At 34.8% G+C, this 26,034-nt stretch overlaps 1 protein-coding gene and 2 long non-coding RNA genes across 16 annotated transcripts in view; 1 reads left to right on the top strand and 2 right to left on the bottom strand.

The window, feature by feature from the left end:
* LOC126866598 (uncharacterized) overlaps positions 1-15,742 on the top strand; it is a 65,004-nt gene extending 49,262 nt beyond the window's left edge. The window contains exons 4-16 of one of the 2 annotated variants that reach the window (XR_007689931.1): positions 3,541-6,898; positions 6,966-7,205; positions 7,432-7,721; positions 10,551-10,893; positions 10,969-11,636; positions 11,713-11,760; positions 11,837-11,884; positions 12,209-12,256; positions 12,333-12,380; positions 12,457-12,504; positions 12,638-12,970; positions 13,175-13,304; positions 13,374-15,742. This is a non-coding gene — a long non-coding RNA (uncharacterized LOC126866598). Of the gene's footprint in view, positions 1-3,540; positions 6,899-6,965; positions 7,206-7,431; positions 7,722-10,550; positions 10,894-10,968; positions 11,637-11,712; positions 11,761-11,836; positions 11,885-12,208; positions 12,257-12,332; positions 12,381-12,456; positions 12,505-12,637; positions 12,971-13,174 lie in introns of both variants that reach the window. The other variant, XR_007689932.1, reaches the window with a different exon arrangement.
* The window catches only part of LOC126866589 (acetylcholine receptor subunit alpha-like), a 382,525-nt gene that overhangs the window by 56,580 nt on the left and 299,911 nt on the right, over positions 1-26,034 (bottom strand). The gene's annotated exons all lie outside the window — the stretch shown is intronic.
* On the bottom strand, positions 16,637-18,143 carry LOC126866617 (uncharacterized). Its single transcript, XR_007689974.1, has 2 exons — positions 17,979-18,143; positions 16,637-17,460 (listed from the first exon to the last, which is right to left on the bottom strand). It is a non-coding gene; the product is annotated as an uncharacterized LOC126866617 (long non-coding RNA).

The raw sequence follows: 26,034 nt of genomic DNA, 5'->3' as shown, positions 1-26,034 counted from the left end.
CGAACAATTACAAATGACAACAATTGCTTAATTACAGCTATGATAAAATCTAGGCTAAAGCATTAGAAGACTTTCCCAAAATTGCAAAGGGAAGGCTCCGGTTTTCCTTTCATCTCCGACATGTATATTAAACATGCCTGAGCCAAATGAAAGTTCGTTAAACGCCCCTACCCTCAATGCTAACTCGACATATATAATAGTATGAATAACTATAAACTCAAAACTGAATAATAACTATAAATTAATAACTATAAACTCTGATTATTGTCAGATTCTTCGTAATACTAAAACAAAAATTAACAAAATCGTTTATACAATTTCGTGTCGTGATATAATACAAATCTGAAGATACAACAAAGAAAAATTGAACAGTGCTCGTGGAAAACACTATAAACGCAAAAATTGAGAAATGTTTCATTGGAAAATATTCTACGTATCAATGAGAATAGCGCAGTATATTAATAATTCGCCATGTAACATCGCTTGATATTCAATCTACTCTTTAAAAAAAGAATTTCTCTTGACATGATCAGTGGTTTCTTGGAAATATCGAAGGAATAATACGGAAAATGTGACTGAGTCTATAAATTATTCACAGCAGTGTGCGCAAAACGTAAGTATTAGGTCGTCCGAAAAGTTTCTTTCGTTTTATAAGGAAGTAATGGATGCACAATATTTTTCGTTTCATATTATTTTATCGAATTACGTATGATCCATTTTATTCTATCAAGATAAAGATCACAACGTTTGATAGATTAGGTTTCATGTTTGTACAAAGATGCATTGGTGTAAAAGACGTGTCTGTAAAAGAAAGACACTTTTCGGACAACCTAATAGAAGTACGGCTGATAGTTCGATAAACTTGCTCTCGACGTTTTACTTACAGCACGTAAAATATTTTGGTAGTAGAAGCAGGGCACAGGGACGTTTAAATTCACAATAAAGTCCATTTCACAATTCTTTCATTAAGACTTCTCTTTTTACGCTTATGAAACCAGCCCCGGTGGCTACACAGATATTTCTGTTCTTTTCTTCTTTTCAGCAAACAACAATCTCGGTGAATAGCGAACGGGAATGTGTTACTTTATTACATTTCCGCGATTATTCTACCTTCCATTTTCTCGTGTAAATACACTGCAACGTAACAGTTCATAATTGGTTTTATATCACATATTTCACGTAAAGTCTGCGAAATGTCTTAAACAACGTACATTTAGTTAATACGTTGAGGTTAATTAAGTTTGAAAGTTAAAGCTACAATGAAAATAGGAAGATCAGCTACGTTGATCTATATTGTATCAGGAGTACTTTCAGCCTTGTTATTTCACGTCAGTCTTTTTTTAGAGCCCTTGGCAAAGGAGAAAATTTCTTCTTCTTGCAGCTGTTAAAATTCTCATTGCATAAAAATATGCATAAAAATGACACAATCTCTCGTGATTATTAAATCGAGTTAATGCTTAAGAATTGTTCGACTCAACTGTGAATTTGCGGGAAATTGTAGCAAATAAAATTTCAGTAACTTGCAACTCGATCGTATAATCTGATTCAATGGAACGCAAAACTTTGATATTCGTTAGACCGCGGTTTTTTATGCAAATTAATATTTTTATAGATACAAATGGACCGATACAGAACTTATAATATTTCTATTTATTAAAGATACGTAAAATTATAATAAGTAAAATCAGTAAGTTACAAGTCCACCCTCTGGCACTGAATTGATCTCGGGTTTTTATACAAATTAATATTTTTATACACACGAATGGAGCGATATAGAAGTTGCACGGAGATTCGTTTTACCTATAAAAATTATAATAAGTAAAATCCGTAATTTAATACAAGTAATCTCTCTGGCATTAAACAGACTGCGAATTTTTATGCAAATTAATATTTACAGAGACAGGACTAGAGTGGCACAGAACCTGAGCAGAGGTTGCTTCCATTATTAAAAATTATAACGATTGCATTCCCTCTGTATTTTATTTTATCGATATTATTTCGCAACCTTTAACGCGAATTATACGCTATTATGGTTACCACGAACGCGCGATCAAACACATCGCTGCACCTTGTTTACGCAGCTCGTGTGTGTAATGCAACGCGTTGAGAAATTAAATTACGAAAACTCGTTAGGAGAAACGAATTATCATCAACATCCTGGGAATTTTAGGATAGGCATTTGCCGCTTCGTATGTTCAATGTTAAAACGTTGTGTTCGCTGCTGCACCCGTTACTCACAGAGACCGTTGGACAATACAGTAATCAGAGTAATCTGGCAGAAACGTGAGCTGAGTATTTAACGCTAATATGGACGTACACGCGTTAAATGAATAACTCGTGAGCGTTGTTGCTAAAGATTCTTATATTAAGCGTTCGTTCACGTAGTATCGAGTATTTGTAGAATTCGCTTCATTTCTTTGCATCTTTCGTTTCGTTCCGCCCTCCCTTTAATATATTTTGTCAAATTCGAGATACGAGATTTATCAATACCATTTATATTCTGATAGATTTAATATCCCTTTTAATTTTAATATTGCAAGCTCGTCTCGCAGAGAAATATTAAATACTCGTACGCTCCCTGACATTTCATTTTATCCTTATCCTACGAATTTTCTCTACTCTGATTTATGGAAATTTTATGGACATAGGAGCGTGCTTGAAGATATTTGTAATTTATAAAGATTTTGGAATTAAAAATGTTTAAATGTAACCTATAGGTAGGTCGTATTATAGGTACGTCATAGTATAGTCGTCAATATTCTATGGATAATACTTCCCAATAGTAAAATATTTATGTGTGTAAAACATTTATGGCAGATGTTTCGTCTGAATACACGAAAACTCACTATGATTCTCCAGGTCTGAAGCATAAAATACACCGCCGTACCATATCATCGTTCTTGCAACGCTAGTATCTTCGTATCGATAGCTCCTGGCCATTTCTACCATCTGCGAAATTCAGTCTCGCATACTCACATAATACCAATCTTTTATAACTATCTCTTGGAACCAAATTTATGATATTATCTAACACATTATAGAAAATGACGTAGTACCGATATACAGAGTACCGATCAAAGTTCCTTGTTTCTATGGTTAAATAATATTGTAATAGAAGAAATAAATAAGTATATACATATACGTACAATTACTCATTGTGAAGTGGCAAGAAATAATTTCTTGATAACACATTTTATTATTACAAGGACAGTACTATTTCACTAATACTACATTTCAATTTTCTGCTGCATTTGTATCACTTCGTACCGCATTGCGGTTATATACATGTGTACATAAATGTGTGTGTGTATATATATAAACATCTAAATTTGCACGTTCTCATATGACGTTATATGTTATATGCATGTGGTTCTGAATATGTGTATATAACGTGTACCACAGTCATCAAAAGGCACTGGGGTGCAATTATCGTATGTTCTCGTATTTTTGAAAGTACTGTAATTTTAAAGAACTTTAAAAAATTTTCATACTCTATATTAGTTCGTTATCGCGCTCAATGCAATAATTATGTGTTCCTAGGAAGACGAAACGAGCAGATGGGAGATTTGTTGAGGAGAATGTTAGGTTGGTATGATCACTAGTTCCTACATGCAAAGTTGGTACGACTACTAACGACGCTCCTTCGTTTTTCCCCGTGTGCCACGTGTTAATTATCAGAGAGTATGTTGAAATGGTTGTACATGGTGATGAAATACAGAGTATATAAAACTAAATCTGTGTGAATCAATTAAATATCGAACTCCAAAACCTATTTAATAACATGATTTGCATGTTAAACAAAAACGAAATGTGTTTACATCTGCATAAAAAGTGAAAGCTTCATGGGAAATATTTTGTAGTAGGTAAAGAAGTGCAATTCCTGCACAATAGATTCAATTACTTTGTACGTAGCATAAACGTCACCAGATATTATTTGGAGAGTATACATTTTACATAAATAATTGGATTTCAGAATTGATTATTTGTAGAAATAAATAAAGTATACAACAAATAATTCTGTGTACATATATTACGGAATTGTCGTTGTCGACATTCTCAGATGTTAATTGTATAAGCTGTATTTAATGCTTAGATATATACATATTATTAAAATTAGTAAATTGTTTCTGCAGTAATCAAATAATTTACTCTTCACGTATAATATCTGTAGTTTTTAAAAATAGGCTTCGATTAAATTGTTTTGTCGTTCTTCCTATGTTATAGGTACCTCGTAATTACTATGTTACTTATCCACTTGCTATTAGCGATTTACGAAATAGCCATCTTCCATTAGTTACATATATATCCTGTAGCTATCAAATACTTATCTGTGAATAAAAGTATTATATTTTATTGTAACGTACCTAAACGTCTTGTTAATGCTATTACGAATCAGATGACTCCAAATTTACTAAATACGTAAGCAGTGGATAATTTCTCGTCTATTACAAATTATAATATTATTATTTTTGCAAATTATTAAATTTCAGGCAAACTACTAGGTTGTCCGAAAAGTTTCTTTCGTTTTATGAGGAAATAATAGGCGCACAACGTTTTTTGTTTTATATTATTTTGTCGAATTACGTACGATCCATTTTGTTACGTTGAGATAAACACCGCGACATTTCACAGACTTGATTTCACGTTTATATGAAGGTGCATTAAAAAACACGTTTGCGAAAGAAAGACACTTTTCGGACAACCTAATACTTCTCTTTAGCGTAAGTTATAGCTCTAGCTCTAGCCCAAATTATAACAAAAATACTTCAGTCATTTGCAAGCATCGACTTAAAATTTTATTTCGTTAAAACATTTTTGAGATTTAACGATGATTTTTCCCAGGGAAAAAAACCATAATCATCTTAACGAGGCTCTGACATTGTACAGGCTGTTGAAAAAAAGCCTTTACGGGGCTTATGGTGGTTATCGAAGGAAGCAAAAAAATGTACTATCAACACAGGTGCTGCGATTAATCCGTTCGATTCCGTTCGATGGTAAAATCCATTTTTATCATTTCAGAACGTTGAATGTCGTTGTCGAGTTCCTCCGTCGAGCGTAAACAAAGAGATTGATTCAGAAGTACGTTGGCTCAAGGCTGTCAACACAAGCGACCTATGATACGTGGACGTGAGCTTTGCATTGCAATGGAAGGAAAACATATCGAACATTTGCTGTAACAAAGAAGGTTTTTATTTTGTTTGGCTCTATGAAGTAATCTCTGTTGATATTAGTAATGATTTTGTGTTGACAATGTTCAGCTAACGCACTTCTCAATCACTCTCTCTCTGTTTACGTTCGAAGAAGAAACTCGCTCGTGACATCGAATGTTTGTAAATGATAAAAGTCGATTTCACGTCGAAAGGATTGATCGCAGGACCCACGTGGACTGGACATTTTTTGCTCCTCTTGGTGAGTACTATAATTCATGGACTCTTCTTTTGAACATCCTGTACGTTGCAATACAATAACTAGACCTCATTGTCTAAAATTGCGATGGTTTTCTCACGTTGAGAAAAAGAAGATAATTTGCCAGATCACCGTGTATATCACCAGGAGGCTCGGTCAAATACAAACCGCACTCTGTTGCTAACTTTATACTTAGGTAAAATGTTTCAAGAAGAACAACCGACTTATTTTTTTACGTATATGTCCCGTTTTTCTCTGTACACTTTTGCCGTAGGATTGCTAAGTTTTTCATTGCAGTTTCACAGAAAGTGGAGAGCTGGGTCAGAAAGCAATCGCACGCGAATTGCTCTACTTCTTCGTTGCGGTTGAAACATCGCCCTGCTGCTGCCTCTTTCGGTGCTCGTGATTTTGCGGATCTCCAACTCTCCGAATAATGGAAACCACGCTCCCACGACCAATATTTAACTTTCGAGCAAATTTCGTCGATCCTCGCGCGTCGATCGTGCTCGATCGGTTTGCCAACAGCTTCCACGTTTGCTGGTGTTACACTTGTCTCGAGGCGTCGCAGATAAAATGTGTTTTGAACGTTTCTTGCTAATGTTTCATTCCCAAACCGTAATCGCGATCTACGCAAAAAATCCAGTGGTCTTTGCGCCCTCAAATAAAGTAAGCTTAATAATCGTTCATTGTGTAACCGAAGACGTACAGTTTCCTCGCTCATTGCGCTATCTACCGAAGAAACGATAAACAGTGCAGCACGCGCAGTGGAACGTCTGTGAAACATTTTTTTTTTCTTTGGAAGAATTTTACAATCAATTCTTATTGAGAATTATAAGTAAATTATTCTGGCGTGGTACTATAACGTGTATAATAAGTGATTATCGTTATTGAGATATGTATAATTTTATGTGCTAGACTAGGTTAGCTGCGCAGTAGTGATATTTGTATGTGAATATCAGTTTGTGGAAGTGTGTGTGTGCGCGGCGTCTCGAAAACAAAGGAACGTAAACTGTTCAGTTAACAGTCTGCTGTGGAAGAAGGTGAGACGCGTGCAAGTGTGTATCGATGAATATCTTTGAAATCGTTTATTCAATAAATATATAACTATTCTAATATGAATTCTAAGTGTAAATTTAGTGTTTCTATGCCGTTATTTCGACTCTTAAGATCCAAAATTCTCAACAATCGTATGTTTGATTCTAGCTGAATCTAATGTTTAAATCTGGAGGGTAATGCCCTTTTAGCCTGCGGATCTGATCCGCCGTGTCAAGTAATTGAGTAATGGATTCCGGTGGTTGTTAACTCTTTGTTATATTTATTACTGAATTTGGATATTTCTTCTTTAATTGTAGGTATCTTAAGGTCGCGATGTATCGTTACGTTGGTAACATACCAAGGTGCATCTATTAAGGATCTTAGAGTTTTTGATTAGAATCGTTGAAGAATTTCTATATTGGAATTACTTGCTGTTCCCCATAGTTGGATCCCATAGGTACAAACAGATTTTAATATGGCTTTATTGTGAAACATTTGACTAAACTATTTGTACTCTCACGCAGTTCCATGTGGATAATTGACGCTGCGGAGATGTGCCACACGCGGTCCAGTTGATATTTGACCGACGCTCGTACTGTACAGAACGTTTAGGAATTTCATGAACACCGTGACGAGACACGACTATCCTGATCATATTGGTCAAGTTTGAAACGGATCTGAAAATGTGTACACAAGTTAGAAGATATGGAGTTAAAGAGAAAGCTGCTTCCGTTTTTCGTAGCGAGATGCAACTGGCCATCGTGGTAAATTTATTTTTATTTATTATTACTAATTTAATTGGTGATACTGTAGGGCTGACTGTTTTAATAAATTTCCAATATGTTTAGAACGGAACTTTTAAGAAGCAGCGAAACTAGAGATAAACGAGTGGCTGATAAACGCAAGGAAATCGAATGAGAACTGGGACGCAAAGTTTCACGTTAGAACGCAAATTGTTAAATTCATAGCAAATGAATTATATGTTCACAGGTATATGCAGACCGTGTCGTAATGGACGCGTCACGATCCAGCGAGCACCAATTAAAAAAAAGAGGAGACTTATTCTCGCGACCGTCGAAGAGTTGGTTATCATGTGAATTAATGAAATAGAAAATTGCCTCTGGACGACGCGCACACAGCTACAAAATCGGTGCAGGTGCGCCAGCCTGTCTTCCGTTTAATTTCGAACATCGACGTGAAAAATTGGCGCGCGACCTTCTGCCTTGATTACGTGCCACCCGGATTCAACCTCTGGCCTCGTCGCGAGGCAAAAATTCCTCGTAAGTACACAGATTCGCGTTCGATATACGGGTCAGCCGGTCGTCGACATTCCGGCACATTAATTTCACAAGTGTTTCTATTCACACCCTTGCATAGGTTCATTGGCCCGTAAGGGCTCTTTTCAAAGGGCGCTGGCAGCCTCGTACGAGCAAGGAAATCTCTTTGAAACTGGCACTGGGCTCCGCTTAATATTAATAGCAGCATTTGCGGCTCCGTATGAACGACATTTAACTAACGAGACGCCTCGATTCGGTCACCGTGCTTCTTTGCCTTCTTTTTCTCTTCTCGCTCTTCTTTTTCTCTCCTTCTTTTCTTTTTGTTTTATTTATTTAAGGTCGCACGTACCTGTGAACGTTATTTAGCGACTACCACGGTACACAAACGAACGATCCGAATTTTATGAGAACACTGACAGAACGATCTGCGATCGAAACATCGAGCGATATTTTGTAAATGCGGGGACGTTTCTCTGTGAGAAAAATTAAAACAGGAAATTAGAACTGAAGGAAATTTGTATAGTTTTGTTAAACAATTGTTAACTCCTGTTTAGAATTAATGTTACGAGGTGAAAGAATAGATAATTTTAAATCTTGTATTAAATATCGAATGATGTTAAAGAAATGAATAATTTCTACCGCGTTATACAAGAAATTTGATATGTAGAATGCGCTAAACATTTATAAACTTTGGTTTACCTGCATTATCGTTATTAAATGATTCGATCAGGTCACATTCATGTTATACATCCTGTCATATCGTTTATTCACCGCGGCTACCGTAAATAATATTTCCGTGTTATTCCTCAAAATGTTATATCGATTGATTATATCGATTATTTTATAGATTGAAGCATTTTCAACAGAATAATACAGAAATGGAAACAACTATCGAGCGTTGTATAATTAAAAAATAATTGAAACGAGCCATCGGTTGAAAAGCAACGTTTATTAATTAAAAACTTGACATGAACTTTAAGCGAGTTGTAAAATAGTCTTCCTCTGTTCAATTTTTCCCACTTTTTGAACGAACATTTACACACAGCTCGATAGAGATGTATTGCTGTTGTACTCGATCTTCATAACTCGAAGTTCTAATTAAAATAAAAATCAAGTCGCACAGAATTCATATTTCTGAACAATAAGTTCTTAGCAAATTTAACACGCGTCACTACGATTCTTTTGAAACGAGTTCTAACGAAAGCGGCGTGGTTTGCTTAATAATGGCAGGGCGGTGTTCTATACAAAATTTATTACTGTTGTTTTGCGTTAATAAAGCTTAGCAATAGGCAACCAGCACGCACAGCTTACGTCGAAAATTTTAATGATCAAGTGAAAAATGCGAGGCTTCGCCCACCGCAACGAATCTTTCGAAGCGAAAATACGGGAAATCCAAACTACAATAACGAACTTGTTAGAAGCTGAACGATCAATTTTAGTAAAGAACGGAATCAAATTTTCCCTGTGCTCAATTTTAAATTGAATTTCATCCTTTCTTCTCTTTTCTCACTTATGCACTGCCATTCGTAAGCCTTTGGATACCAAATGCTATTGCAGAAAAAAGTTACATGAAACGATATTTTCGTAATATTTTCAAAGTTCGACGCTTAGAGATCATTTGTCTACTGTTTATTGTGTATCTCTTGCCATATCTCTTGATCGTAAAGTAGAATAAGTTAAAATTCAAATGAAAGGAAGAAATTTATGCATCTGCGTCACTCATATTCTATCTTTGTTTTTAATTTGATGTTTTATAAAATTTATGCATATCGATGTTTAGGATGCGACTAGAAATATGCATTTGTCAATACAAGACATCGAACAGACACATTGAATCAGTTGTCTGTAACCTAACTGAGGTATCTGTGCAGTATCTTTGATTATTGCTGTCTTATTTATAATAATTAATATTAATTATCGTTTCTATTAATGCCTACTAATTGCCTAAAATAAGATCAGAGACCAAAATTAGATTTTAGAGTTTCCTTTGCAGCCTACTTTATGCATATATATTTCCAATAATTTGCTAGTGTAAAGATATTAGTTGCAAAATGAAACGATCGTATTCAGGATGAAACTTACATTCAGAGTTTTATTAAAAATAATATTAGTAAAAGTATGCTTTAACAATTTCGATATATGTTGACTATCTTAAAAATAGCGTTACAATTACTATAATTAATATCACTGACTGATTGTATTTGTAATCGTCATCAAAGTAAAGAAAGGAACAATCGAGGCATAATTAAGCAGCTACAAGAAAAGAATAGTAATAATAACATATGTGATCCTCGTAAGCTGAAAAGAACACACCCTGCAAACCTAATAAACGAGCAAACATCTGCAAATGACTCAGATCGACTGATCTCAATGATAAGAACATTGTCTCAATGAAGACACCGCTTGTGCTATTTTGTCACATTGAAAAAATTGTGCTTAATGTGATAAATGTGTGCTGATAAATTGCAAAGTATGTAAAGTATAGGAGATATAAAAAGAAAATTTTTTTTAATAATTTCTTGGTATATTTAATAGCAGGTTGCTCTTCTTATTCTGAACTTTCTTCTTTTTCTCGTTTCACTCTTTTATTATTTGGGTTTTCCAGAGTCGTATCTATAACCAGTTTTCATCGCGCAAGAAACGCACCCGAGTATTATTCTGATCTGTAAATTATTCCAACGTACAATATCCAATTTTTTCCAACATATTTTCGAACTAAATTAAATCCTGCTGCTACTAAATTAAATTAGCCTCGAAGAGAACAAAATCCACGCGTAATAAACGTTATCTACTGGCACATTTACGTAACTACTGAGTTCCGATTGATTGCAGACTTTCGTCGAGTCAGCTATTCCTCGCGCGACCATCCGATTCGAACGTCGATCAACGATTCGAATATCGTGAATTTTAACGCGAAAGCACATTTCCCTTCAAAGCGTAAACAATGTGAAATCGCCGCAGAAGGCGAAAAAATCTCGATGAAGAACCACGATGAGAGAAGAGAAGGGAAGGAACAATCGGCTTGAAAGAATACTCGTTCGTCCCCATTCACGGGATCATCGGCGAACAGCGTCAAATTAAATTGATCCCCGACAGCAGGTCCACCTTCGTGCCCGGCATCGATCTACGTTTCCATTGGCGTTCATCTGTTTTATTCGTCGAATCAGCTTGCGCGGTAAGCACGGACAATGCTCATAAATTTTTTCCTGCCGCGGCAGACATGGCTTCCGTTTCATTTGCATTGTCTCAGAGCGCGTAGCTGAGGAGCGTAACCAGGATGCACACGATCGATCGGCGGCACCATTGTTTCGCTTTAGTGTCAGTATCAATCGTGCGGGGCGTTCATTACGACGGCATTAACAGGCTTTTCAAAAGGAGAAAACGATTTCCAGAAATTGGAAAAATGACGAATAAAAAACCTTCTTCGTTGAAATGCTGGATGGAACCTTTGAAATCGGCGAATACGAAAGATCCGTGGTATTTCAGACCAGCGTAGTAGGACCCATGCTCTTTTCGATATGCACAACAGATCCTTCAGACGCCTTCATTCATCTGCATTATTCGTCAGATTACCTTCGCCGATGACTTCTTGCTTATCCAGTCTGTGCCACTGACCAGGAGTCGACCGAGAAATTACAAGCAACGTGTTTGCTGCGGGACCAGTGTTTACGTATCGACGTATGAAATTCAGGTTACGCCTATCAGAGTTGTTTCTTATCTTCTTAAAAAATGTTTATTTTATATTATTTCTTTCAATTGCGTGTTTAAGGTGGTGTGCATCTTTGGAGATTATTAGTGTCACGTTAAGAACGATCAGGGACAGAACGAATCTGTAGCAAGTTGCATAAACCAATCTTTCCAGTCTTTCAGAAGATCTAGAGTCTTTTCCATGGAGCCTTTCTTTTGTAGTATGTTTAGGTAGTTAGTTAGATGATGTTGTACATTTTGATATTACATCTAGGACAGTTGATTAACATATGTACAAATTTTTCAGAAGATCTAGAGTCTCTTCCATGGAGCCTTTCTTTTGTAGTATGTTCAGGTAATTAGTTAGATGATGTTGTACATTTTGATATTACATCTAGGACAGTTGATTAACATATGTACAAATCTTTCAGAAGATCTAGAGTCTCTTCCATGGAGCCTTTCTTTTGTAGTATGTTCAGGTAATTAGTTAGATGATGTTGTACATTTTGATATTACATCTAGGACAGTTGATTAACATATGTACAAATCTTTCAGAAGATCTAGAGTCTCTTCCATGGAGCCTTTCTTTTGTAGTATGTTCAGGTAATTAGTTAGATTATGTTTTATATTTTGATATTACATCTAGGACAATTGATTAACACATGTACAAATCTTTCAGAAGATCTAGAGTCTCTTCCATGGAGCCTTTCTTTTGTAGCATGTTTAGGTAGTTAGTTAGATGATGTTGTACATTTTGATATTACATCTAGGACAGTTGATTAACATATGTACAAATCTTTCAGAAGATCTAGAGTCTCTTCCATGGAGCCTTTCTTTTGTAGTATGTTCAGGTAATTAGTTAGATTATGTTTTATATTTTGATATTACATCTAGGACAATTGATTAACACATGTACAAATCTTTCAGAAGATCTAGAGTCTCTTCCATGGAGCCTTTCTTTTGTAGTATGTTCAGGTAATTAGTTAGATGATGTTGTACATTTTGATATTACATCTAGGACAGTTGATTAACATATGTACAAATCTTTCAGAAGATCTAGAGTCTCTTCCATGGAGCCTTTCTTTTGTAGTATGTTCAGGTAATTAGTTAGATGATGTTGTATATTTTGATATTACATCTAGGACAGTTGATTAGCATATGTACAATAGAGTTTCAGACACGAAATTAGCATATGTAAAATAGAGTTTCAGACGGAAATAATACTTTGTAAGAAGGAGGTAGTCTGTCTGTGAATAAGTTTGGACAAAGGACTCGCATAGGAAACAGGATGTACATAGAACGAGGCAGAAAGCAAAGGATACGCTAGATAAATTCTGGAAATTCTGCTGGCTCATTGAAGGAACATCGCGATCGAACCGTAAACCTAGTACGAAGTTGTGATTGAGACACTATGGACTTCCGGAATCGTACTGCAACGGTAGAAGCAGTTGAACGCCAGCTAACCAGGACCAGAGGAACGCAAAGCGGTGGAATAAGAAAAATACAAGAAGAAAAAAAAGTAAAAGTGTAAGAAGAGATGACACGGAAAAGGCCAGTGAGCTCAGGTCAGTAGAGGAAGAAGCACGATGTCGCTGTCACGTAAAATTAATGATAAAAAAAGGAGTAGCTGAGCTATAGCTTAACTTGACTGTGCTTTTATATTTTTGTAGGTAGTTTTGTAGGTTTTGTAGGTATAGTATTCACGAAAATGATTAAGTACAATATTACAATGATTGAATGCTTGCAGTTTTTATATGTTGCGTTTGTAGGTATTGAGGAGCAAGGAGAGGATCCTGATTGCCCTACGTAATGGGGAAAGTGTAATGTTGGACCATATGCTAAGGTCAGGTCAAAGCCTAATGGTTCACTGTCAGCTGGTATAGAATGACATGGATTTGGGTATGGTCGTTGTCACACCGCTAAAGTCGCCATTGGACAATGCTTGAAAGACATCCAAAACTGTCTCAGACTGTTTTCAGGAATTCGAGGAGAATTAAAATGCAACATCCTTCGAGCAACTATCATCCTGCTGCTCCGGTCTGCCGAAAACTGTAGGACGAGATACCGTACGAATAATAAACAACGTCCAAGCCCACTAGAGAATGCCATAACGACGAATCTACATAAAACAGGCGTAAAAGGGCTCTTGTATTGCGGTTGGACACGAAACACACGGTATAATAAAGAAGCGAATCAGGCGATTGCAGTGAGAACGATAGAAGGAGGAGAAGAAGAGAAAAGAAGAGACACGAGAAGGAAGAAACGAAGAGGGAAAGGATTCTGTTGCAGTTCATAGCGAGTTAGGTGGCAAAGGTTTTAAGGCGAAGGCGAGATAAAGCGACAGGGCGAGTAGTCGGCAGATGAAAATTTCGTTTCTTTCACCTACACACACCGACCTCGAACAAACGACCTCCGATTATAAAAACGATGAAGCAAGAAATTAACTTTATGAACTGGAAGAAAAAACAGGAAAGAGAGAGAGAGAGAGAGAGAGGAAGGAGAGTGGAAAGAAAGAGAAAGAAGACCGTGACCACGGATCTGGACCTTCTCCAAAGCTACAGAAACTGTCGGTCGTGTTGCCGGTTGTTAGAGCCGTACAAAACCAAGATTTTAAAGTCGACAACAATGTGCCGCAAACTGGGACGCAACGATTTCGGTCTCCGCGTTCGGTCGTTCGTTATTAACGTTTTCAGGACTTTATTCCGTTCTCTCTGCCCTTTCTTTCCTCGCCGACTTTATCTTCCTCTTTATCGCTGTCTCTTTGTCTCCCGCGTCGGATGTGTATTTTACTGCACGTAAAAACCGAACCTGTAACGCGTTCAGCGTGGCCTGATACATGCAACACGCGTAACTTCTTTTTATGTTTCATACTCGCCACTTTTATTTCTTTTTTTTCTTTTCTTCTTCGGGAGTTGGGAGGGAGAGAGGAAGGGCAGTGTCTTCGACAGTTTCGTTCCAACACGGTGAAAATTCTTCAATGCCGCTGCTTCCAGCGAGAGGTCAATGTTCTGTCGTTTATCAACCAGCAGATTTGTACAAAATTGGGATATGCAGCTGTCAGACGCATGTAAAACACGCTGCGCGCATTCCATTGGTAGAATTCGCTGTTAATACCTCGTTTTATCCGCGTCTCTCACCGCTGCGAACGTTTAAATGTTAATCAAGTTGATTCGACGTGTTTTCGGTTACTCGGTGCTCACTGTTGAATCGCGAAATTCATTAATTTTTAAGGAGATACTCGGACTACGTAATGAGAATACTTCGAAGATACTTGGATGGTAATTTAACACTAGAACTACCACACCAGTAAAATTGACTGGTTTTACAATTTTATTTTAAAATTCCTACTTCGTGTTATATTTTTTTCCGCAATGATGTAATGACTTTCGCAACGATAACCAAAAGAATAATATAATGAATTTTATTTTGTTTTTTTATGTATTCAAGCTCCAAATACCAATAGTCAAAATGACTGGTACTTTTCAAAGTGTAAAAGTGTTCTGCAATCTGTTTGTCAAACCCCAAGTAACCAGTTGCCTCCTTTTGTACAACTTGCCACACGTTTTGAAAATTTTTACTGCGTATCATTCGATATGATGATATCAGTTATCAGGAAAATTCCAGATCGCTAGATGCTAACACTAGAAATCCCACAGTAGTCAAAATGACTGCTTCTACAATTTCATAAATGTGTCAACCCTCGTTGGTAGAAATAGCTTCGTGCTAACTATCGGTAGTTCTAGTGTTAAGTAATAAGTTTCATTGATAGGAGTAATTTTCGCTTCGCGCAAAATCAGTTTACCTTTTAACGTGCGTCATAGTGGAATGATATTTCAATTTCAAGAAATTTTTAAAACACTACGTTTTGTTAATTACTAACAGAAGGTTGAAGAGCGTTAAACTGCATCTTCAGATGATTTATGGTGATGTAGGAATAGGTAGACATATGTATGATTTAATTATGCTTTTGAAACAGACCATCTGAATAACTTTTTTGTTCCTGTACAAAAATATTTCATATCGCGTATGCCGAATTAAATATGCAAATCTTTTAAATAAATTGATTTGCAAACGACTTAATGTGCCAGAGAATAAGATGCATTTGAAGCTTTTTTTTCCTATTAGAAGAATGAGAAACGCACTAGAAATTGAGAATGAAGCGTGTGCTATTTCTAGAAAAGATGCTCGCCATGAAAGAATTGTCTGTTAGTGATTTGCTAGATTTAAAACTGACCATTCGAACTTTGATGATGAAAACCTGCACGATCTAAAAACTGCCGACTGAAGACAATAAATAAAAAGCTATGGTATTAAAAATAAATCTATTTTCTAAGATACAGAGTCGTGAATTACTTGAAAATCGACATGATGTATTTTAAACATAAATTCAGCTTATATGAGTGTGATGGTCCAATGAATGTAAGTTGGTCAGTATCATTAACATAGTATCATAGTATCATTGAAGAGATACAGAAGCATTCGAAAATCAAAGACAGAATGACTTCAGAGTTCAAAGAGCAACGACAGCTGCATAAATTTACATTGCAAATAATTCAGAACATTTTGATGTAATTTAAATAAAAATTTCGTTGTAAATATTCGTAGAACAATTTCTCGGAAGAAAAGTAAATTTCGTGAATTCGGTGAATTAGCGTATCGTAATACTTAATGGCCTCAATTTCGCGGAGTATCGCAATTGTGGCTCATACTCAAATTGCACTCTAAATTACACACTATAATCGCCTCTAGGCGGAACGAGCATGAAACTAATCCCGAAACTTGTTTCAAGCTAGATCAAACGTGTTTACCCAGTGTAAAGGAAGAGTCGAACATATTTGTCGATGTCTGGGCTTGCAAAGTTCCAAAAGTTAGGATCGCACGCAGAATTATATGAAATAATATAGTCCGTTTGTGTATGCTTGTTTATTATACTGTAATTTATTTATGTTACTCCAAGTTCAAAGTATAAACACGTTAAAAAGATTGCAAAAAGCACGAAGCAGTTTCAAAAAATTCTTCAAATTATTTTTCCATGAAGGAGAACAAGTGGTTTAATTGTGTAGAATGGTTTGCGCTTTAGATTTTTCAACGGCGATAAAACAATTATTCCTATTCACTGTAATATAAATCCAAATGATGTCAGTTTGATCACAACGTGTTTGATAAGAACGTTAATAAAACATCAATAAAAGCGAATGAAATCTCCCGGTAGTAGTTTCAGGTTTGAAAGTTAAAGGTCGACATTTAGTCTTCAACTCTTTGGTTATTTGCACAGCAGGTTTAACAGCTCCACAGAAATATGGGCAGCAAACATAGCAAGCACATTAAAAACTTATTAATATAAAGGATGGAAATTTTGAAATAATATTGCTCGCTGGCTATATATAATGAAAGAAATATCTTTGTACGAATAAATGAACGCGTAACGAATTGTAAAATGAAATTTATTACAATACATGAAATATCCATATTTCGTTTTATTTTAGAGACAGATTAAAAGGCCTTCGTGTAAAATGCTGTCTGCGAAAGCCGTGTATTTTTTGAAAACTTTAGCAGCGTGATCGTCGACATACTCGTTTCGAATTAATATCGCCAATGCACATTATAAACGTTTCGTTCGAATAGCGTGTCTACCTGTTCAGAATAAGGTGGGCCGCACGGTCCATTTGTGTGATAACCCAGATCCGAAAACAAAAACCTTTTGTTTGGCGGTTGAATATCGCGATGACGCACTTTGATAATCAGGAAGACTTTCGACAACTCGCATTCCGATAAGGTGCAAGGAAAATGAAACCGGCGCAACGAATGAAAACGGGCCACTGTTTTCGCCATTTTTTCTACATCCAAACATATATACATATGTATAGTTTTCGCCACTCTAATCAGTAATTCTAGTTCTATGCTGAAAAGCTATAAAAGAAAGTACGAGAAGCAAACGAAACCGCGTGTTAAAATCCTATTCTTTTCTAATGTGCACGCGATTACGATTATTATTATTATCTGTTATTATTATTATATTATTATCTATAATTATTATTATGATTCATATTATTACCTATTATTATTATTGTTATTATTATATTATCTGTAATTATTGTTCTGATTACTATTTGTTAGAATTTAATCTTGGAAGACACAATGTTTGTGTTGAAATAATACAATGTGATATTTATTAAACAATTATTTCAAGAGTTATAAATGTGCGTTCTGGAATGTAGACAGTTGGCTAGTTATTCACAGACTAACTGGCTTAGTGACCCATGGCCCTTGAAAAGGTTTAGAGCCCCACTCTCTACGCAGTAATGAGTGTGACCTGTGTGGGTGTCTGTGTGGCATCACATGTGGCACAGAACCTTCTAGTAGTTTCTCGACGTGCCCATCTAGAATGTTCCATCCATATCCTCACGTTTCTTCCGGCGTTTTTTGAAAAAGCATGCACGTGCTAACTGCCATGGTGCATCTCACGAACGCACGCTGGTGGGGATGGCGCTGGGCAACAAACGGAAGAATCCGTATGATCAAACACTCTATCCGCATGCGACTGATATCGTTGTATTCCAACACTATTATTACCTATTATTATGATTATTATTATTATCTATTGCATTCTACGATTCTTTTGATTTTAAGAGGAAAATATTTAAAACGGTTGTGCATATGAGAGTTTGAGCATTCTTTGCATAATTTTTCCATACAAGCTGCTTTAACCCCTTAACCTATAATTTACGTTCGAGAATGCCCGTAGTTGTAGGTTAAGGGGTTAAACAAATTACATTAGAAATTAGCAGGTGATCAATTAAAAAGACGATGAATTATGTTATGAATTTTGTTATGAAACACACATATCTGTGGTTTACATATCGCTGCCATTTTTCATTTGTAAATATACGTACAATGACTGTAAAGTACAAATACAGTTGCATTTTATGTGTGACATATAGCGTTGACGTTCTTTATTTGTAAATATCCGTACAATGCAACATACAAATGCAATTATATTTCATCTGTGATATATATCGTTGTTGTTTCTTATTTGTGCAATGTACAATGTATTGTAATGTATAAATATACTGCAGTTTAACTCCTTAACCTACAACTATGGGCATAGTCTGTAGTACGATGATCGGACCAAACGTAAATATTACGGGCATAGCTCGTAGTACGATGATCGGGCCAAATACAATATATAATATAATATATAATAGCTTGTTTACGTTTGCGGACCAAAATTCTCGAACGTAAATAGTAGGTTAAGAGGTTAAGTATGTGATTCAATAGTTTCTCTTCTGTACTAGGTTGCTATATTATACCGATAAACGCTAACAATTGTAAATTTTCAAAGTTCTGTATATTTTGTATTTCACATTGTATAAAAATGTTTTTTTTTTATTTAGATGAATTTTACAATCAATTCTCATTGAGAATTATAAGTAGATTTTTCTGGCGTGTGAAGTAGCTTTGTGTCGTTTAGGACATTTCACGTTGAAAAGACGATCTCTGAATGCAAGACATATAATTCTTTTTAAAATTTTTATAAATAATGCTAAATTACATTCTATTGTAATTTTCATATTGGTAAAAACAATGCAAGATTTATTACCTATTGTTAGCAGCATTCGATAAATGGCAGAAGTACAGATGAATTACGACTTGTTCAACCCATATTTTAATATATTCAGCGCACAACTGAATAATCGATCTCGTCTAGAGACACAGCATTTTTCCGTGATGGAATCTCATCATCATTTGCCTGATGGATGGCTTAAAGTCGTAGAAAGCAGCGGCAAATATTTAACTCGAACTACTTGTATTTTGTTTTAAACAAACTTTGAGTTTCACTGAAATATTTCGATTATTCGTTAGAACACCTAATAAACTGATAAATTAAATTGTTAATCGCTGTTTGCGATTGTTTAATCTAAAGCTCCGCCTAACGCTCTCTGTATATTTTTCCCTTTGTCATTAGTCAGATTGCCAAAAGTTGCATTTATAATTTCCAAATGTTTCTCAGGATCGCGCGTGTTTATATTTAAACTGATAAAATCGTATGCAGAACGCGGCACTTTTCAGTGGCTACGTTGAATCTTGGAAAATATTATACGGGACAATCGGAGTTGAGTCGTTTCGTGTTATCGCCGGGAACAGCGGCCGCATGAGAAGTAGAAAGATCAGAGTTAAATCAGACTGTGTAAAGTCGGTCGGTTTGATCACTCGACACGAGAACACCGCGCCATTAAATTGGAATCGCGAACAGATACCTACATATATCCGGCATGTGACACAAAATTTTGATGATAAGAAAGACGATGCGGTGCGGAGGAAACGACGTAGAAGGCGAAACGACGAATAGCGGGAAATCGAAAGGGGGACAACTCGGCCATAAATCCCACGCTGTAGAGGCAAATCACTGGCGTGGCAATAAAACGCACGTGTATAGTTCCCTTTATACTAATCCCAGTAACAGAAGTAAGTCTTACGATTTACGTAGTTTACATTGCATTGTTGTACATTGTAATGGAAATTTACAACGTAATTTTATGTCACCCTATATATCGCAGAATGTAGTTTATAGACTGGACTTTTACGGAAATTCATATTTTTCGCGATATAATTAAGAAACTTAAGCCTTTCTAAAGGTAGAAAATTGTTCTGCTTACCAGGTATTACAGAAAACACTATGTTTTGGATATTTTATATATTTTTTCATATTACGTGAATGTTTTGTAATTTTGCGAAGAATTCATAAAAATTCGCAAAATCTCGTAAATTAAGTCTATAGGAAATATCCTTCGAGCATCGGATAAAACAATACTGTTTTTGGTGTTTCATACGAAGAGATACATAATGCGCATCTTTGTTTATTTTCTGATAGTATTTAAAAATGTTCTTTAACGGAGAGACGTACTTGCAGGAACGATGGTGCGTTGTAAAAAGTTTTTAATCCTTAGTTTATACCCGCTGATTTAATCTGCTTATTTAAAAAGTTACTGGGAAGTTGTAAAATAAAAGCATTTTTATTTTCTTCCTAACAAATTCCCTTTTATCTCTCCACTTATTAAAATAATCCCTCTTTTCATTAAAGTACACTAAAGATTAAATATTAGAGAAATAGGTTCATTATATCCACGTTCGTAAATTCAAAAATATCTTCTTCGCATTTTGTGAACACCGAAGACATCAATTCAGGCAAAATAGCGTCGTAGTACAGGGCTAACAAAATTTCAAAATACTTTATACGTATAACAAGTACAAAATGAATATAATGTTTCCTGTGATCAGTGTTCACAGACTATAGTAAGCCACTGTGTATTTACGTAACATTCTTTTTTTATTTATGTCCATAAAATATACCAAAAAGTTTGGCTGCAAAAGCGTGAAACACGTACAGCGGTATATTTCAATGATTATCATGGTGCACAATGGAACCCAATCATTATATGCACACTCTGGACTGCAAAATTCCAAAACCACAAGGCGTAGATTCAAAAATGAAACCGATGCTTAGAGTCTACAGAGTTGGAAGATAGTGGGATATTGAAGCAACGAGGAAAGCCATTACCAATTCTCTAGAACATTCAGGTATTCAACATGTTCTCGCTGTGGGATTGCCTGATCAGGCTGTGAGAAGAGTTTTATACGAAAATCCTAATTTCCCTCCTCCGTGGAGAAACTCAGCGAACGTGACGTGCTTCCAAGATTCTGTAAGATGTATCGATAGTAAGCAATAAATCAGATAGTTTTTAGAACGACGTGTCGAGGCAGTAAATCGACGAAGAAACGAAATCTTGAACATTGTTCTTACTAATCGTGTAAAAATATTCGAACATTGTTGTGTGTTGTTTTCTTCAGTGCCAAATTCGAGAGGTCATTGTGCCGGATTTTATGTGGCTCGAACGAATACACATGATCTTTTACATCATTTTTTCAATCGTAATTTAGTTAATCGAAGAAATAGAAAATTCAGGATATAAAAATTGTTGAAGTAATTTCTTCAAGAAACACTACACCTTTTTCTTTTGTATATCCGTGACCTGAAGACTGCTGTTACGAAGAGAATACAATTCAGTGAAAAAAATCCAAAATAAGGGGAGGTTCCTATTATTGTGTCCTTGAATATAAATTTTGTTTTGGGTTACAAGGACTAGAAACAAAAGAGCTGTAAGTAGATTTCTATTGCTGTTTCTTGTAACCCTCAGCTACAGCTCCACACCAAGGTTAACTTTTTGATAATGTTCTTTGCTATAAATATATTCCTATTGTATTGTAACATTAAAACAGTGAAAGAGATTTCTATTGCTGTTTCTTGTAGCCCTCAGCTACAGCTCCACACCAAGGTTAACTTTTTGATAATGTTCTTTGTTATAAATATATTCCTATTGTATTGTAACATTAAAAGAGTGAAAGAGATTTGTATTGCTGTTTCTTGTAGCCCTCAGCTACAGCTCCACACCAAGGTTAACTTTTTGATAATGTTCTTTGCTATAAATATATTCCTATTGTATTGTAACATTAAAACAGTGAAAGAGATTTCTATTGCTGTTTCTTGTACCCCTCAGCTACAGCTCCACACCAAGGTTAACTTTTTGATAATGTTCTTTGCTATAAATATATTCCTATTGTATTGTAACATTAAAAGAGTGAAAGAGATTTGTATTGCTGTTTCTTGTAGCCCTCAGCTACAGCTACACACCAAGATTAACTTTTTGATAATGTTCTTTGTAATAAATATATGAACAATGAAAATATATTCCTATTGTATTGTAGCACTGAAAGAGTGAAAGAGATCTCTATTGCTGTTTCTTGTAGCCTTCAGCTACAGCTCCACACCAAGGTTAACTTTTTGATAATGTTCTTTGCTATACATATATTCCTATTGTATTGTAACATTAAAACAGTGAAAGAGATTTCTATTGCTGTTTCTTGTAGCTCTCAGTTATAACTACACACCAAGGTTAACTTTTTGGTAATGTTTTTTGCTATAAACATGTAAACATGCTCCCTATTGTATTCCATTGTATTGTAACACTGAAAGATTGAGGATCTGGATTAACATACACTAAACCTTTACTTATACTCAGACCTATACCTTATACCTATAACCTTTACCTGTTCCTCTGTCAGTCAACCTCAACAAAAATGTTCATACGAAACGAAATTTATAGCACACGTATTCCCGATGAATATCATTATACGTTATAAATACAGGGTGTTTCATTTCGATCCCACCAAAGAACGTCAGCATATTCTACGAATAATTAAAAATAAGAGAAAGATATTCCATAAACATGGAGCCGTAAATGTTTTATTACCAGGTTATAACAAAAATACCAAGATTATAAATTAGTGTTAATACCAGCTATATATGTACGTAGCATTAGAACGCACAATGACATGACCAGTTCCAATGACCGCTAATAGTAAACACAAACAAGGAACCAGTCACCTATAATCTCGGTATCTTTGTCAAAAATCTGTAGCAAAGCATTTACGACCCTATGTTTAGTAACAACATTTTATTCTTTTCTTTCTCAATCATAAAATATGTTGACACTGTTTGGCAGGGTAAAAATGAAACACCCTGTATAACAATATAATGAACCATTGTCTATACATGTTCATTATTTTCTGTACTTTTGTACTATGTTTTTCTATGCTTCTGAATGTTTGTACAACGATGCTGATGTCAATCCACGTCGACTAGTCTGTTTTTTCGCTCTTAGTTTGATCTAATCCCACGGATCTTGGGCTTGTCGTAAACGTTAAGACAGGTCTACGTAGGTACGTGAAGACTTCTTGACCTTTCGTGACCCCTTCTGTGACCTCTTCTGTAACCCCTTCTGTGACAGATGTCATCCCCATGTACTTCATAGTGGTCAGGGGTTGTAAGACCTAAACGTAAAAGTTTCAAAGCAAAGGGTTCGCCAGTCGTACCGTTACTTTGCCAACATCAACTTGCAATACACTTACAGAAAAATAAAAAAATGTAAGAGGCGACCTTGAATGCAACATTACTCACGATATTCGATTATATATAGAATTCGTGCAATCATTGGAATCGCAATACCAGCTGCCCATGCTCAATTCTACAATAAACCCAATCTTCCTAACTTGGCATATATCTCGTGCAATATCTCAAATACGTCAATCTTGACCTTCGCCCACGGGATGTTACCCGAACGAACATTTCAGGTTCGTGATATCTCTGTAACTGAAGAAACTGCAGCATTGGAAGCACTGCCAAATGTATGGTAATTCATGGCTTTCGAGGCTCCAATTACGAAGATAATGTGTCCTCCGCAAATACTTTCGAAAGACAGTGGATTTTACTCATCCGTATCATAAATCTACCAGATTATTTTCATGTTCTGTGTATTTTAGTTTGCTCGAATGTCTGAATGCATCGTATAAAAAACTATTCGATTTGTTACTTTCTCTTGAATCTTGTTATTTAAAACGTAGATTTGAATAATATATATATATATATATATATATATATATATATATATATATATATATATATATTAATAATATTATAATATATAATATACATCATAATATTATATTACAATATTAATATAGTAATAATTTATTAATTTTATTATATTAATATAATAATTTAATATAATAATATTACAATAAAATATATAACATATATATTAAACATTATAAATATTATCCTTATATATAACATAATATAATTCCTCATATATAAATATAATATAATAAACATTATACTTTTAATGTAACAGGATTAATTGAAGTTTATATAGACGAAACAAGAATTAGATTAAATAGAAAAAACTGGGTTCCTTTTTTCAGTTAATTTATGTAGAATGTTTTGCAATTGGATATGAAATTGTATTATTATATAATAATATATTATATATTATATAATAATGAAATTGTTTCAAAACCTGTACCGGTGATTTGTAATTTTATTAATTTTTGAAAATCTGTAATTTAAAACTTAAGAATTTATGGAAATAACGTATCTGTAATTCGTAATTTGTGTTCGTAACAAAACATGCAAATTGTATTGGAAAATAATATTTTCAAAGCTTCAAGTCGAAATGATAAGGAATAATACAAATAAATTCGACGATAAAACAAATGAAGATTATAAAAGAATCGATTTGTTTTCAGACAGACTGAGAAAAATTAATTTCGTAACTTTCTAGATTACAAAATTATTAATAATTTCCTTTGACTTTAAGTCAAGCTGATTAAAATTTTGTCCGAACATTGAAATACTAATCCAAGAATTTCCACAGCTGAGAAACAAATATCTTAAATCCAATGTTTGGGAGAAATTGGCAACAACTTAGAAGTAAAAATCTGTAAATATAGCAAACTGGTAGATGTTATGCACTCGAATCTTCGTACGTATGCTTCCGGCAAATTCAATTTGGAATCGAGTAGCAAGTCAAGAATATACATTACTTGTTTCTCCCTCTCGGTAATTCAAGACGTTTCGTGTATACATGGAATATGTAGAGATGTTTGCTTCTATACACGAAGATGAACGACGGTTACCAGAAAAGTGGGAAATAGGGTGAAATATGTTGACAGCGAGACATTTCATAGGCTGCAAGATTCTCTAAGATATTCGATATCAAATATTGGAAAATCTCTTTAAACCGGCAATGACATTGCATACATCCTCCTTCAAATTGAATAAAAACATCAGATAATTTTAGTAGTAAATAAATCATTTTTATCTGATTTAATTTTTCTCTTACTTTTTAAACGAACATACATTTACATACGTCCTTTTTCAAATTGAATAAAAACATCAGGTAATTGTAGTAGTAAATAAATCATTTTTATTTGCTTTTATTTTTTCTCTTACTTTTAGACAGAATATTCTTTCACTGCTTAATTTTTGCAATATTTAATTATTATTATTTTGTCGTTATTTTTTACTCAAGCTATTCGGTATTATTCGATTAGTTGTTCTTTTAATTTCTACATATTGTGTTATACAGGGTGGTTGGTAACTGGTGGTACAAGCGGAAAGGGGCTGATTCTACGCGAAAAAAGAAGTCGAAAATATAGAATAAAAATTTAAAAATTTTTAAATTTAAAAAATTCAAAAGATAACGTCAATCGAGACAACGATCTACAGTGAGATCCGTTATAACGAGACGTGATAAGGTGCACGCGTACCGAGCGAAAATTCAAAGTCGATTTTCTCGAAAACAGAGCTTCAAACGAAAAATTTTTATTCTATATTTTCGACTTCTTTTTTCGCGTAGAATCACCCCCTTTCCGCTTGTACCACCAGTTACCAACCACCCTGTATACATAATACATACATATTAATTTTATCGCGTATATGCCTATATGTTGTGTGATATCTATGTAAATAGAAACACTTAAGTATCTTTTATCTTTTATTTATGGTTTTAGGAAAACAGTCAGGACAAAGTTACGCTACTTGAAGGGACTCGTGTAACATTGTTTATACGTGTACAACTATGAGCAATGTTATTTTGTCTTAAAGATCTTTTTCATAAGATTTAGGACAAAATAACATTGCTCACAGTCGTATCTTTTTCATAAGATCATTTAAGTTTTGAATTCCCATCCTACGATATAAAGTTTGCATCATCGATTTGAATTATTTCGT

The sequence above is a fragment of the Bombus huntii genome, chromosome 6, assembly GCF_024542735.1.
Source record: "Bombus huntii isolate Logan2020A chromosome 6, iyBomHunt1.1, whole genome shotgun sequence".
In the NCBI taxonomy this organism is placed as follows: Eukaryota; Metazoa; Arthropoda; class Insecta; order Hymenoptera; family Apidae; genus Bombus; species Bombus huntii.
This window is presented reverse-complemented; position numbering and strand designations above follow the sequence as displayed.